Source organism: Cupressus sempervirens, chromosome 4 (genome assembly GCF_028749045.1).
Source record: "Cupressus sempervirens isolate cs-2001-9-10 chromosome 4, ASM2874904v1, whole genome shotgun sequence".
Taxonomy (NCBI): Eukaryota; Viridiplantae; Streptophyta; class Pinopsida; order Cupressales; family Cupressaceae; genus Cupressus; species Cupressus sempervirens.
The window spans coordinates 296369477-296383787 of NC_143121.1; the positions used below are offsets into that span (position 1 = coordinate 296369477).

The 14311-nt window shown below is 36.0% G+C and overlaps 1 pseudogene across 1 annotated transcript; it reads right to left on the reverse strand.

Moving 5' to 3' along the window:
• Positions 1–8803: 8803 nt before the first annotated feature.
• LOC149561176 (pentatricopeptide repeat-containing protein At2g22070 pseudogene) lies at positions 8804–11733 on the reverse strand (annotated as a pseudogene). The gene has a single exon (XR_016363782.1). The product of XR_016363782.1 is annotated as a pentatricopeptide repeat-containing protein At2g22070 pseudogene (transcript).
• Positions 11734–14311: the final 2578 nt, after the last annotated feature.

The window sequence follows — 14311 nt, forward strand, 5'->3', positions numbered from 1 at the left end:
ATGATACCTATCATCCACAAGATCTTGCCATACCTAGCCAATCCAGTCATGAACCCCATATACATGGACTTGCATCTTGTATGGAAAATAATAAGTATCCCATTGAACAAAGAATATCCCAAGATATTGGTACACCTTTCATTCCTTCCAAATCAAAAATTCCTCCATCCAAACCTAAATCTTCCCATCATCCATATTCAAATTCCATTTTGGGACCTTATATCTATAATCCCCTTCCTTCCCCATTTCCATCCATTTTGAGTCCTTATATCAAAAATCCAAAACCTTCTCCCTTTACATTCATTTTGGGTCCTTACATACATCCATCCATCATATCCATGTTTTCCACTTCATCCACTCATATACTTATTAAAGATCAACAAAGGCACACATCCTTGAATTCCTTCCACTATTCACCCTCCATAATTTCATCTATTGTCTCTCCATACCATTTATCTTCATACACCCATACCATGACCAATGGAAGAAAATTGGATGCCAAAGATAAAATGAATGAAGCCAAAAATCTACAAAAAATGAAGGATCATCATGTCCCCTCTAAAAGAAATGTTCAAGAAAAGAAAAAAAACAATCCAAAACAAAGAAAAAATCCAAAGGCCACAAAAGCTCAAAATAAAAAATAAAAAAATCTCATGGATTCCAAAGCTACTTAATCAAGTAACAAATCTAAAAGAAAAGTTCAAATGCCATCCAATTTTACTAATCCTAAGGCTTCCTTCATTCATAAATTTTTAAAACTTTCATTTTCCAAATCCATTTTGGGTCCTTGTGTACCCAAATCCACCATTCTAAATCTATCATCTCCTTCATCCATTTTGGGTCCCTATACCCCAAAATCTAAACTTTTTGCTATATATCCTCCAAAATTTCCTCCTTTCCATCATCCTTCAAGGTGTGCTCCAATGATGATCTTTACACCTCCCTCACCCACCCATTCACAAGTCTTCAAGCCTAGCATCCATCAACCATGTTTCATCCCAAACATTCCACCCCCTTAGTCCAAACCTTTTCATAAGTCTGTGTGCTCTATCCCCTAATCTATTTCATCCTTCTTTTCACCATCCTACCAACATCTATGAGAAAATAGTAAATATCTCTCAAAAAGAAAAAGAAAAAGGAAAAAATATCAAAGGATACCATCCGTGTAACTATATGCTTGAGTCCTCTCTTTGATTCCTTATCATGTATCCATTGTCTTTCAAGTCCACATATACATCCATTCACTTGTTCTCTTCCCCTTGCACTCTATACTTGGGGGAAAGCTTCATACATCCTTTGACACATTATATATCTTCCATATTACATATGTGCTTCCACTATCCATCATCCCATCTATGTACATCATTCTTTTACATCTTTGATCTTGACTATACTATCATATTCCTTCCATCCATCCATGTGCACCTACCATATTCATTATTCATTATCCACCCATTATCCTACATATTTCCATCCACTTTCACATCTTTGATTTTGACATTCTATCCATGTCTTTCATCCCATAGTCCATGTCATGTTCATTTCCTCCATCCTCCATCCATCATCCTACATAATTGTGTCCTTCTTCCATATGCCTTTGGTCTTGATTATCCCATGCATTCCCTCCATTTCATGTTCCATATTTCATCCATATCCTTCATTTCATTATTCATATCATATTCACTTCCTCCTCACATATCATTTTCCCATCCATCTTCCATTTTCATACATTTGATTGTGATCAAAACTAGAGGCATAAAAATAACAAAAAATAAAAATAAAAATAAAATCCATGCATGCTGTGGACAATATACAAGCCTTCATTTCCTCCATGTATCCCCATGCCATATTTTCATTTTCATGCATCCTTTTCCACCATATTTCCTTCCATTTTCCTACTCTTTGTGTGGGGCATTTCAAATCCTTTGCAACATGGTCCTTTCCCTACATCTCCCTATCCCCCATCATTTGGTCCCTCATATCCTTTCATCATTCCTTTCATCCGTTGAGTCTCATCACTTCCCATCCATTTACCATGCCTTGGTTCTCCCATGTCATTGGTCCCAATCCATTATATCTACATCCTTTCATATCATATTCAATCCAAGTCTTGCAATCAATTCTATAAATCTTCCCTTCTTCCAATCCTTTCACATCAAACCCATTTATCCTCTACTCAAATCAATTTACATCCTATCAAAATCATTCTTCCAAACTCATCCAAGTTCATTATTCCAATTGCATTTCAATTCAATCTATTCATCAAAGTCTCCATTAATAATAATAATAATAATAATAATAGATCAAAAAAAAAAAACCCAAAAATCAAGTGCAATCAAAACTAATCCAATCAATCCAATCTTGCAATATTAAACATCAATCCTTAATCTATCCATCATTTTGACCCCAATCAATGGATAATTATGACAACATGTAATCATCATCATGGGACGTTTCCTTCCCAATCCTTGGATTTACATTTTTTTTATAATTAACTTTGTCATCCTTAATCAATCATCATCAATCAATCCATTAATTGGTTTTTAGCTTAACTAGGGGAAAAATTTTGGTTTACTTTTGGTTTATTCTAAATGATTTCTTGTTCCTTGTATTCATTAGCATTCTTTGCATTTATCATAATCTTTGCATCCTAGTGTCACAAGCCATCATGGTCTTCCACATCATGATGGCGTAAGGCATATGGTTATATTAGACCCTTTTAATCATGTACTTGACACATTGTCATCTTGGTTCCTCATACCTTGGTGCATAGTGTTAAATACAATATCAAACTTCGATTGTTCACACCATTGCAACATTAATTTATCAATCTTCACATTTCCCTCTCCCTTCCATACTCCTATCCATTTCGAGAGAGCATACGTATTCTCCTAACCTACATGTCCTCTCAAGGGGGCATACCTTTCCACCCTCAGCATCCTTTCTCATCCTTCCATGACTGGGGCATCATGCTACTAGGCCTATCCATCCATCCACTATATTTTCTTTTCTTTTGATATAATATCATTAATGCTATATCAAAGAGGGGGACAATGTAGACACCTAAAATTGTCCAATTGAGCACAAATACCCTTATCTTGACCAATTAAATAGATATTTATTATTTATTTAATTATAGCATTATCCTACATTTAATTAAATAAATTTATATTTATTAAATTGCATTCATCTTTATCCCCTATCCTTGATTTAAATAGATTTGCATTTATTTAATTCTAGCTTATTTCCCCTCATCCCACTTGCATCTTAATCCTTCACTTTAGTTAAGTAAATGACTTATTATAGTTAATTAATCCATTTTAATTTCACTTGAAATTGAATATTATATTTAATTCTATTTGAGTACATGGCTTCTAAATTTAACCTTCACCTAAACTTACTTTCCTAACCTAACTCATCCTTCTAACCCACGTATCCACTAATTAATCATAGTTTCCCGTCTAATCATATCCCTAATCATTTGCACAATCCTAATCAAAGAATTAGCAAACCCTAGTCACATGTGACATGTGACTCTTACACCCTTACACATTTGTCCCCCTTCACATGTGAACCAAAGGTGGCTCACACGTGTGAGAAACCTTGAGCCTCCAAACCTCTTACACATGTCATTACCCATCACATTTGTGACTCTTACACACTTACACATTTGTCCCGCTTCACATGTGAACCAAAGGTGGCTCACACGTGTGAGAAACCTTGAGCCTCCAAACCTTTTACACATGTCATTTAACCATCTCTCCTCCTTCTCATGGTCAAAACCCTAATCCACGTGGGATCCACTTGGTCTCCACCTTATAGACACCTCATCAATCCTAAGAGATCCTATTCATTCAACTATCCATTTAATCACATTTCCTATAAAAAAAGAACCCTTTCCTCATTTCCATAAGCACTATCTAGTCCATTGTTATGTTGCAGGATTTGTGAGAAACCACATAACCTCAAAAATAACAATATCAACACTTCTTCATTTTAGGGAGGTTTGCATGTGTTGTATTGAGTATATTAAGTTAGCTTCTTATTTGTACTTCAATACATTTGCATGCTTTCTCCATGTCTTTCATATTTGAGGTTTGCATGAATATGTAGAAATAGACTTTAGTTGCTTATTGTTTATTCCTTAGTTATATTTTATGCAATACAATCTACACCTACAAAACCAACAAAACAACAAATGAAACTCCTATAGTAAACTGGAAGTCTTCCTGTTGCTTTGTGTGGTTGCTCCTGTAGCATAGTCCTATGGGTAAATTTTGTCTCAAGTCCTCTAGGAGACCAACTGTTACAGATCCCCAGCTTGCCTCAGAATTTCCATTTCTAGTAATCAAGTGACCTCTAAATCTGGAAGGCCCTTCCACTTGACCAAATGCTCCATGTGCACTTTGTGTCTTGTCCTCATTGCTTCCATGTTGCTGATGATACTTTCCATCTGTGGTGTCTTCTTAGAAGGAAACTGTTGAATCCACTCATTAGATCCAAGTGTTGTTCCTTCTGCACCAACTTCTTCATTTGAACCCTTATACAATGTGAAATTTGAGACATTAAATATAGGTGAAATAGCTACATCTATAGGTAATGCTACCTTATATGTATTTTGTTCATACTTTTCCAAAATTTCACATAGCCCAATCTTCTTCATCATCAACTCTATATGACTATCCCAAGGTAGTTGATCTTTGTTCAAGTGTACCATTACCAAGTTCCCAATTTGGAACTGTACATTTCTTCTTTTCAAATCTTCTTTATCCTTAACCTTAAGGCTATTTTGTTGCAACGTTTTCCTCACATGCTCATGCATTTCCATCATTTCTTTAGCAAACTCTTCCGCATGTCCACTCCTTTGATGGTGTCCAAATTTGGTGCACAAATATTGCTAAAGTTTCTTATGAACTTCCTCTAGAATGTGGCTAAGCTATGGAAACTTGAACCTCTCTAGTAGCCCTCGGTGTTCACCAATTAATGATGGCCTCCACTTTAGATGGGTCCATTTTCAGATCTCCCTTGGATATCACAAATCCAAGATACACCAACTCTTGTTTCAAAAAGTCACACTTCTCCAAGTTTATCTCCAATTGTTGTTCTCGTAGCCTTTGCAAGACCATCTTCAAATGCTACAAAGTGCTCTTCCTTATTCTTATTGTACACCAAAATGTCGTCAAGGTAGACAACAACAAACTTCCTAATGAAGTCCTGCAAAACTTATTCATTAGTCGCATAAACGTACTAAGAGCATTGGACAAACCAAATGCCATAACCATCCATTCGTACAACCCTTCATTAGTTTTAAAGGTCGTCTTCCATTCACCCCCCTTCCACTATAGCCTCCTCTGCTACTTGAGTCACTCATTTGTTCCATAGGGTTAGACTCTCTTTGGGACCTCTGGCCTTGTCCTCTATTGTTGAAGTTTCCCATACCATGGTATCAGAACAAGAAAAGGTCTTGCTGGGAAGTGTATATCTACAAAAGAATCATAGGCTAAAGCTGAGGCTCACACCATGCCTCCCAAAAGTATGACTCCAAATGCCATCAAGAAAGATGATGGAGGAACTTCTGGAAGAAAAGTTGAAGGGGTTCAAGAAGGGGTCCAGTGATAGCGATAAGGAGAATGAGATGGAAGAAGGTGCCAATGGAGATGAAGAGGGAGAACAACACCAAGATCCACCAATGGAATTGCTTACAAATCAAAAGGCATTCGTTGATGCTTTAAAGTCAGTGAGAGGAGATGTTACTGATAGGCTGCCTACATATGGAGGTAGTCTTAATATTGAGGAAGTGATTGAACGAGTTGAAGTAATCACCAATCACTTTGAGTTGAATGAAGTTCCAAAGAAGACAAGTTAAGGATTGCAAAAGGAAAGCTGAAAGGATCTGCTCTCTCGTGGTGGAATTATGTTCAAGGGGAAAGGATACAAAATGATGAGAATCTGATTTCTTTGTGGGAAGTGATGAAGGAAAAACCAAGGCACAATTTCTTCAATTTGTTTACAACCACATGTGATATGATATTATGTGTGGAACTTGAATCAATTATCACATTGCACAACTTTTCCTTTACCTTGAATTGAACTTGAAAAAAGAGCCCTACTTTGGGTGGTATCTTCATTTAGCAGTGCCTTAAGAAGTGTTCTTCTTATCATAAGACTTTCTCCCTGGGCCTTTGTCATCAACTTAACTTTTGGTCAATTCATGCTCACATCATCTTCCTGCACATAAGTGACCCTCCTTTCACCATTCTAAGAAGTGGATGCCTTTTGTGGACACCCATACTTTGGGTGTCCCAACTAACCACAATTGTAGCACTTCATTCCCAAGAACCTAGATCATCTGCCTAATCCACCAGACCTTCCTCTATTAGATCCTCTTACACCGTAGCCTCCTCTGCTACTTAAGTCACTTGCCTTCTCCCTAGGGTTAGACTCACCTTGGGACCTTTGGCCTTGTTGTCTATTGTTGAAGTTTCCCCTACCTCGGTCATTCCTGCCATTTCTCCATTCTTGTTGTTGATCACCCTTCCTCTTCAACTTTAAGAGCAAGTTGAAACATTTCCCCACTGTATCTAGGGTCAAGAGGCTAATCTCCTCTTGTATGTTCATCCTCAAACCATTCAAGTACCTGGCCACTCTTTCTGGTCCCTCTTTTTGTTTCTTTGTCCTAAGAGTCAGCTTATGGAAGTCCTCTGTATAGGCATTCATGTACATCTCCCGTTGTTTCAAGTTTTGTAGCTTTTTGAACAACTACACCTTGTAATCTGTAGGAAGAAATTGTGCCTTGACTTTTTCCTTCCTCACTTCCCATGAAGAAATCAGATTCTTGTCATTTTGTATCCTTTCCCCTTGAACATAATTCCACCATGAGAGAGCAGATCCTTTTAGCTTTCCTTTTGCAATCCTTATCCTATCATTCTTTGGAACTTCATTCAACCCGAAGTGATTGGTGATTGCTTCAACCCATTCAATCACTTCCTAACTATTGAGACTACCTCCATATGTAGGTAGCCTATCAGCAACATCTCCTCTCATTGACTTTAAAGCATCAATGAATGCCTTTTGATCTGCAAACAATTTTGTTGGTGGATCTTGGTGTTGTTCTCCCTCTTCATCTCATTCTCCTTCTCCCAATCACGATCCCTTCTTGAACTCCTTCAACTTCTCTTCCAAAAGTTCCTCCATCATCTTCTTGATGGCATTTGGAGTCATACTTTTGGAGGCATGGTGTGAGCCTCAACTTTAGCTTGTGATTCTTCTGTAGACATACACTTCCCAAAAAGACCTTGTCTCACTATGATACTTTTCACTCTGATTTTTCAGAATTTATGTTGCGAAATGGGTTGTTGTTTAAGGGAAGCCAACTATGTATTCCCAAATGTTCTATGAGGGACAATATGATTAGGGATAAGAGGAGGACTTCAAGAGAATTGAAGGATTGTGAATAGTTTTTGATGAAGTAAAAAGAAGAATCGGTAATTTCTTGCAGTATCTTTTGCTTCTGATGTGCACTTCTTTGTTTTCAATGTTTTAAAATTAAAGGTCCCTTCTAGAGGACATTATTTTCTTTATTAGTTTTCTTGAATGAAATAGACTTTGGAAAAAAAAAATGGTTGTGTGCATGGAAAAGTCTCTGTGTTTGGGCATTGGGTTTGCTTGGCAGTCACTGGGTATCATTGTGAATAACCATGCCTCCTACTCATGGATTCACAATGTGAAGTGGCCTGAGTGTGGCGGAAAGCGAGTAGGGAAAATGTATATTATGTTCATCATGGTTATTTGCAGGAAAGAACCACAAACTAAAGAAGCATGCGTGTGATAAGACAACATCTCTATGTGCTTGCTGTGATTGAATGGATTCAAACTGTAGAGTGTTGTTCACTGTAGAAGTTTTTGTCATTCATGACACTGCTGGAAATTTCTCTTGTTTGTTCCTTATTCCATCTAATAGTGAGGTTGTTGTAGACCACCTATTTACTCGATCTAACTCAAAGCTTAGTTAAATAAGTTGATTATTATTCGTTAAAATCTAGCAACTGTCAAATTCGTGCACACGTGTGCGTTATTGACAATGGCATACTGATTTAACTCAAATCTTAGTTAGTTAAATTGATTATTATTCATTAAAGTCTAGGAACTGTCAAATTTATGTACAAATATGTGTGCCTTATTATATATTTGTTTTTTTGAAAGCGTGGGTGTATGAATTGTCTCTCTAATTCAATCTGAGATTGCTCCACTGTCGGTACTCATACTTCATTGTCGGTACAAATAATCTTCATCTTTACGTGTCATTGTTTCTTTCGAGCATGGTTAGTGCTGACACTTAATTATTTTTCTAAACTTATACGGATTCGGAAATATTACTCTTTACTTCTGTTAAACAAAAACATAGCGGGGAGTCAATCTAGCCCAGCTTTGCATTTACATAGCACAAAGCTTGTAAAATTGTAGAATTTTCGATGCTCAAAAAGTCACGGTTTTGTTTCAATTTGGAGGATTTTGTTGCTTTGATTTGTACTAAGGTGCTACAATGTACAACTTTCAAATCAGCATCCATAACATTTGATCTAGTTGTTAGTGTCCTGTTCTGGGTTTTGCATTTCAACTGAATATGACCGTTTCTTGCATTTCCTTTTTGCATATAATTTGTTTTGCTAATTCTTCAAAACTCTATTTCAAATGATCCTGATTGTGACAAAACATTGTTGTATTAATGTTGAACTTTTTAGTTTTCAATTTCAGTTACTGCACTTTGCTATAACAAAAGGTAGGAACTCCAGCTACATCACAGTTCTTATCTACCAATATAATATATTCAAAGGGGTGTGAAAGAGTGGGCTTATACAATCTAACGTTCGTTTCACCTAGCATCACCAGTAGTCCCCACAAGAACACATCCCATTGTTAAAATGGTGGAATCGATTTGAGTCCCTCACAACAATTTCTCTTGAAACAATCTTGGAGATAAATTTGGTGGCAGAATGGCAATCACCACACACTCGAAGGTTTTTGACAATCCGTATAGCTGTTCCAGGGGATGTGTTAAGAAGCCCAAACACAATGGCCAGCTTCTCACTGTGGTGGTCAAGAATATGATCCTTCTGTTCTTCTTCAACATCATGGAGCACAAAGTTTTTATCAGGCATATAACCTACCTCCTTCAGTCGTCCAGACAAGTTTTCTAACTCTTCATAAATTTGGTCTGTTTGTGCATGTGATCTATCTCCTACAACAAAGACATGCACCTTGCCATTTAACTCAACCCAGCTGGAGCCGGGCACCTTTTTAACATTCCTTTCTTTCATCACTCTTCTAACCTTGTCCACATCATTCCATCGACCAGCGACTGCATAGATATTTGACAAAAGCACATAATGTGCAGCATTTGTTTGGTCTAACTGAACAAGGTTTTCCGCCACAATTTGTCCCAGCTCTATGTTGTTATGATTTCTACAGGCACCCAGCAAAGATCCCCAAATAGAAGCATCTGGTTTTATTGGCATTTTGTTGATAAAGTCATGTGCTTGATCCAGATGCCCTGCACGGCCAAGGAGATCAACCATGCAACAATAATGGTCCATTGTAGGAACAATGTGAAATTCCTCATTCATTGAATAAAAGTATCGCCATCCATCATCTACAAGCCCTGTATGGCAGCATGCCGCAAGAACACCAACAAAAGTAACACCATCTGGCTTTATGGTGCAGCTTTGCATTTCATGAAAGAGTTGAAGAGCTTCTTTGCCATAGCCATGCATAGCATATCCTACGATCATTGCAGTCCATGAAACTACATCTCGGGTGGGCATTTTGTCAAACACTTGTCGGGCATCCTCAATGCTTCCACACTTCGCATACATATCAACAAGTGCACTCGCTACAAAGATGTCAGTGAGATTTCTACTTCTAATCATGTCTGTGTGAATTTCCTTGCCCCTACAGAGATCTCCCAAGCTTGCACATGCTTGGAGGACGCTGGCAAAAGTGTCCATGTTTGGATTAATACCTTCCAGTTGCATCTTTTGAAAGATCTCAAGAGCCTGCCCAAAAAACCCATTCTGTGCATATCCTGTAACCATGGCATTCCACGAAACCAAATTCTTTACAGGCATTCTATCAAACAGTTTGACAGCCTCGTCTATATATCCATTACTTGCATATCCTACAACCAGTACCGTCCATGAGACAACGTCCTGCACCACAATTTGATCAAAGACGCATTGCGCATTCTCGACACTCCCGCATTTAAAATACATATCCACGAGGGCACTTCCCACAAAGACATCTGATTCAAATCCGTGTCTGTTTATTTCTTCATGAATCTCCTCACCCTTGCAAAGATCTCCCAATCTGCCATATGCTGGAAGAACGGCAGAAAAGGTTTCGGAGTTTGGCTTTACACCTGCCATTTGCATATCTCCAAACAGCTTCAGGGCCTCGTCAAACCACTTGTTGCGCACAAGTCCAGCAATCATTGCAGTCCATGACACAACATTTCTCTCTGGCATTTCGTCAAAGAGCTTCAGCGCCTCTTCCACATAGCCATTCTGTACGTATCCTGTCATCATTGCAGTCCATGTACGTATATTCCTTTCAGGGGTTTTATCGAACAGCTCCAGCGCTTCATTAACATACCCATTCTGAACATACCCAACAATCATGGCATTCCACGAAGCTGTTTCTCGTTTAGATATTTTGTCAAATACTTTGCGCGCATCGTCCACAATCGCACACTTACCGTACAAATTAACAAGACCATTACTGACATAAACATCCGAATCAAACCCACCTTTAATTATATCCTTATGAACCACTTTACCCTGCTCCAGAGCTTCCAAATCTGCATAAACTGATAAAATGCTCGCAAAAGTGAACTCATTTGGTTTAATACCTGCTTCCTGCATTTCATAAAACAAGCTCAAGGCCTCTTTACTTTGTCCCCGCTTAGAATAAGCTGCGATCAATCCAGTCCAGGAGACCACATCATATTCAGGCATCTCCTTCAATATTCTTTGGCCGTCTTCCAAACTGCCACACTTAGCATACAGCGTGATGAGCTTGGTACCCACATTAATTTCGAGGGTAAATCCAGTTAGAATGACGTGGGCATGAATCAGTTTGCCTTGTGGAAGATCGTTAAACTTGAGGCAACTTTGCAAAAGAGAACTGTAGAGGAAAGAGTCCGAATGGTGAAATTGAAGGGCCTCTTTGAATCGATCCTTCTTACCGAATGTAACGACGTTCTGCGTAATGAGCCTAGGGGTATTGCCCTGAATTTGTTCAATGTCACTTTTGTTAATGGTGAATGGGAAAGGGGGAAAAGTTGTTTTCCTTTTCTGAATCCGTTGATTCAAAACACCAATCCTGGTGTTCATTGTTTAGGACCGCAAAAGTTCTCGCGTGATTTCCATCCCTGTTTGATTTAAATGCATTGAATTACTGCTCAATGGGTGCCATCTCATACTGTTATGAACATGAGTTTTTCGTAGGCCATTCGAATGAGAAAATGTTTATGCAAATAAAACGGTGATATCGGTTTGACAGTCATAATGAATCAGCCAGGTGCAGGATTCGGAGGAGGCTTCGCCATTTATTTTTATGAACCAGGAAAATCTACTGGGTTTCCATTCATTCTTATTTGAATTCATGAGAGACGGGTTGTGGTGAGCCACTACTCATCAGACGGCACTGGCTAAACAGCCGAATATTTGCATCGGCTATTTAGGCAGTGTCATTAGAGGAGAGGACCCAGTAGTCGTGATAGCTAAATTCGTCAACATGTAGCCGCTACATGGGATGTCGTAAGACTTTCATTTTTTTTTTGAAATGTAAAATGGACATTGAACTACCTATAACTAAGGTTTGAAGGTGTGACTCATCACGCAACTCGTTAAAATAGTGCACCTAGTGAAATGTGTCTAAAAAATGACTTTTTGAACATTTGACCCAAGCTTAATCTAAAAATCTCTACTAATTGAATTTAAAATAATCACTTGTCGTTAATAGAATATTGTACAACTATATGAAATGTAACATATATGCAACTTAAATGGACTAAATAGTTATTATTAATCATAAATATTTGTTATATATAACTTTTATAAATAACACAAAAAGACACATACTTTAACACAAAAAAATTATTTGTTGTTATAAAAATAATACATTATTATATAAAATACAACATATATCCAACACAAAGGGACCATTAGTTGAACACTAATTTTTTCTCACAATCTCACACATTTCATAAGAAAATACAAGGCATTTATTGGTATTCACCTTTTATATGTGTGATGATACATATTATTGATATGGTTTACTTTATGCATATACATTGCTACCCCAATAGTTGTACACATAAGAATAGTATGTCTACACTAAGATATCAATGTTTATTTAAGTGAGCATATTATGTTTTAAGTGACACACACATATTAGATAGCTCTGATATTTTGTTTGAAACAAAAAGTTATTTATTTCACTCATTAATGAATTCATTTATTTATTTTTTCTATAACATTTATAAGTTTTCATGTGTTCAAATATTGGTATAATTTATATCAACATTTAGAATTTTTTATATTTACAAATAGATCAATTAATTACAATATATAGTAAAAATATGTTGGAAGATTGGACTCTATGTTCACAATAGGGTGATCGACTATTGGACCCCGCTCAACTATTGGGTCATCTCCCCTACCTTCGTCTCCTTCGTCTGTGTTTGCAGTAAAACGTACTATCTGTCAGCATTGGTATATTTTGTCGGATTGTACAGTCAAAACGCTGAGGTGATTGGTGTGGCCATGAATCGTCCGTTTATAGCTACCACAATCTTACTTTACCAATTCTTCCATTTCTGTGAGTTTAATTGTTTAAATTTTATATTTATTTTTTGAGACTTTGAAAAGAACATTTGAGTGAAAATAAAAATTTATTTTGTAAGACTTTGTAAAATAAATAAAATATTAGTATTAGTATGTTATATAATAATCTTTATCATAAATGTAAAATAAATATATTTGTAATAAATGAACTAATTTAATTTTATAATAAAAATTATTAAATTAAAAAAAGATATCAATATTTTTTTAAATAAAGAATAAGTATTAAAATCTATTTTATAATTTAAACATATTTTTAATTTATAGAAATATAAATTTATTCTTTGATTAAAATCTAAAATTAAAATTTTTGAATATTATTTATTTGATTCATCTTAATTTGTTTTTAGTTTTTAATGTGTCATAAGTACTATATATAATTGTTCTTTTGCAATTGTTAATATATCACAAGGAGACATATTATATTAAATTAAACGTGTAATATTTGTGTAATTCTACATTTATTTTAATGTATCAATTGCAATGTACAAATACATAGAATTTCACAAGATCTTTTTTTATATTTTATAAATAAGTATGAACTACCTTTTAGTATAAATTTTTTTTTAAAAAAACATTGATATGAACCTAAAAAGAAAAACATTCATATGAACCTAATGATTTATTCTACAATCTCTCTCAAGCATTAAAGGTTTATAAGACTAATTCTAGAAATCTTAAGAAATCATAATAAATGAATAGATGTATCTGTGGATGTTTGGTAGAGATTGTCTTGATAGATCAAAGGTTGGTTGTGTATGGAGGCCTTTTTATCATATGTTTATGGATTAGAATAATGAAATGTATCTTTTTTCTAATATAAAAAATAATAATCTTAAAAACAATATTTTTATTTCAATAATAATATTTTTATCTCAATAATATACTTACTATTGGTTTTAAATTCTAGTAGTAATATTTTAATAAATATCGTATTGGTGCTCTTGGAGTGTGAAAAGGAATAGAGATTATGATATTGCTATCAAGATTTAACTGTGTGATTTTGAGTCAAACTCATTGACCCATGTTTCATGAGTAGTGATTCAACACGAATCCATTTCTCATGAGAATAAATGGAACACTTAACACTCATTGGATCTAGGTGATGCTCACAAAGGTGAAGCACCGGGACTTCCTGGGAGGTCATCCATCCCAGTACTACTCCAGTCTAAGTGCGCTTAACTACGGAGTTTCCTTCATGGTTAAACCCAAAGCTTGGAACCCCATTTGGTGTGGAAATTATCTCCTACTTATCAAGGAATAGAGATTGTTGGATATGGGCAGAGGATGTTGATAGGAACAAATGTTACTTAGATCTTATGTCCTATGTTTATGACCAATACAACAATGGTATGTGATGCTCAATACCTTTTTGAAGATTTTTTAATGTGGATAGTAAGATTTTTATCTCA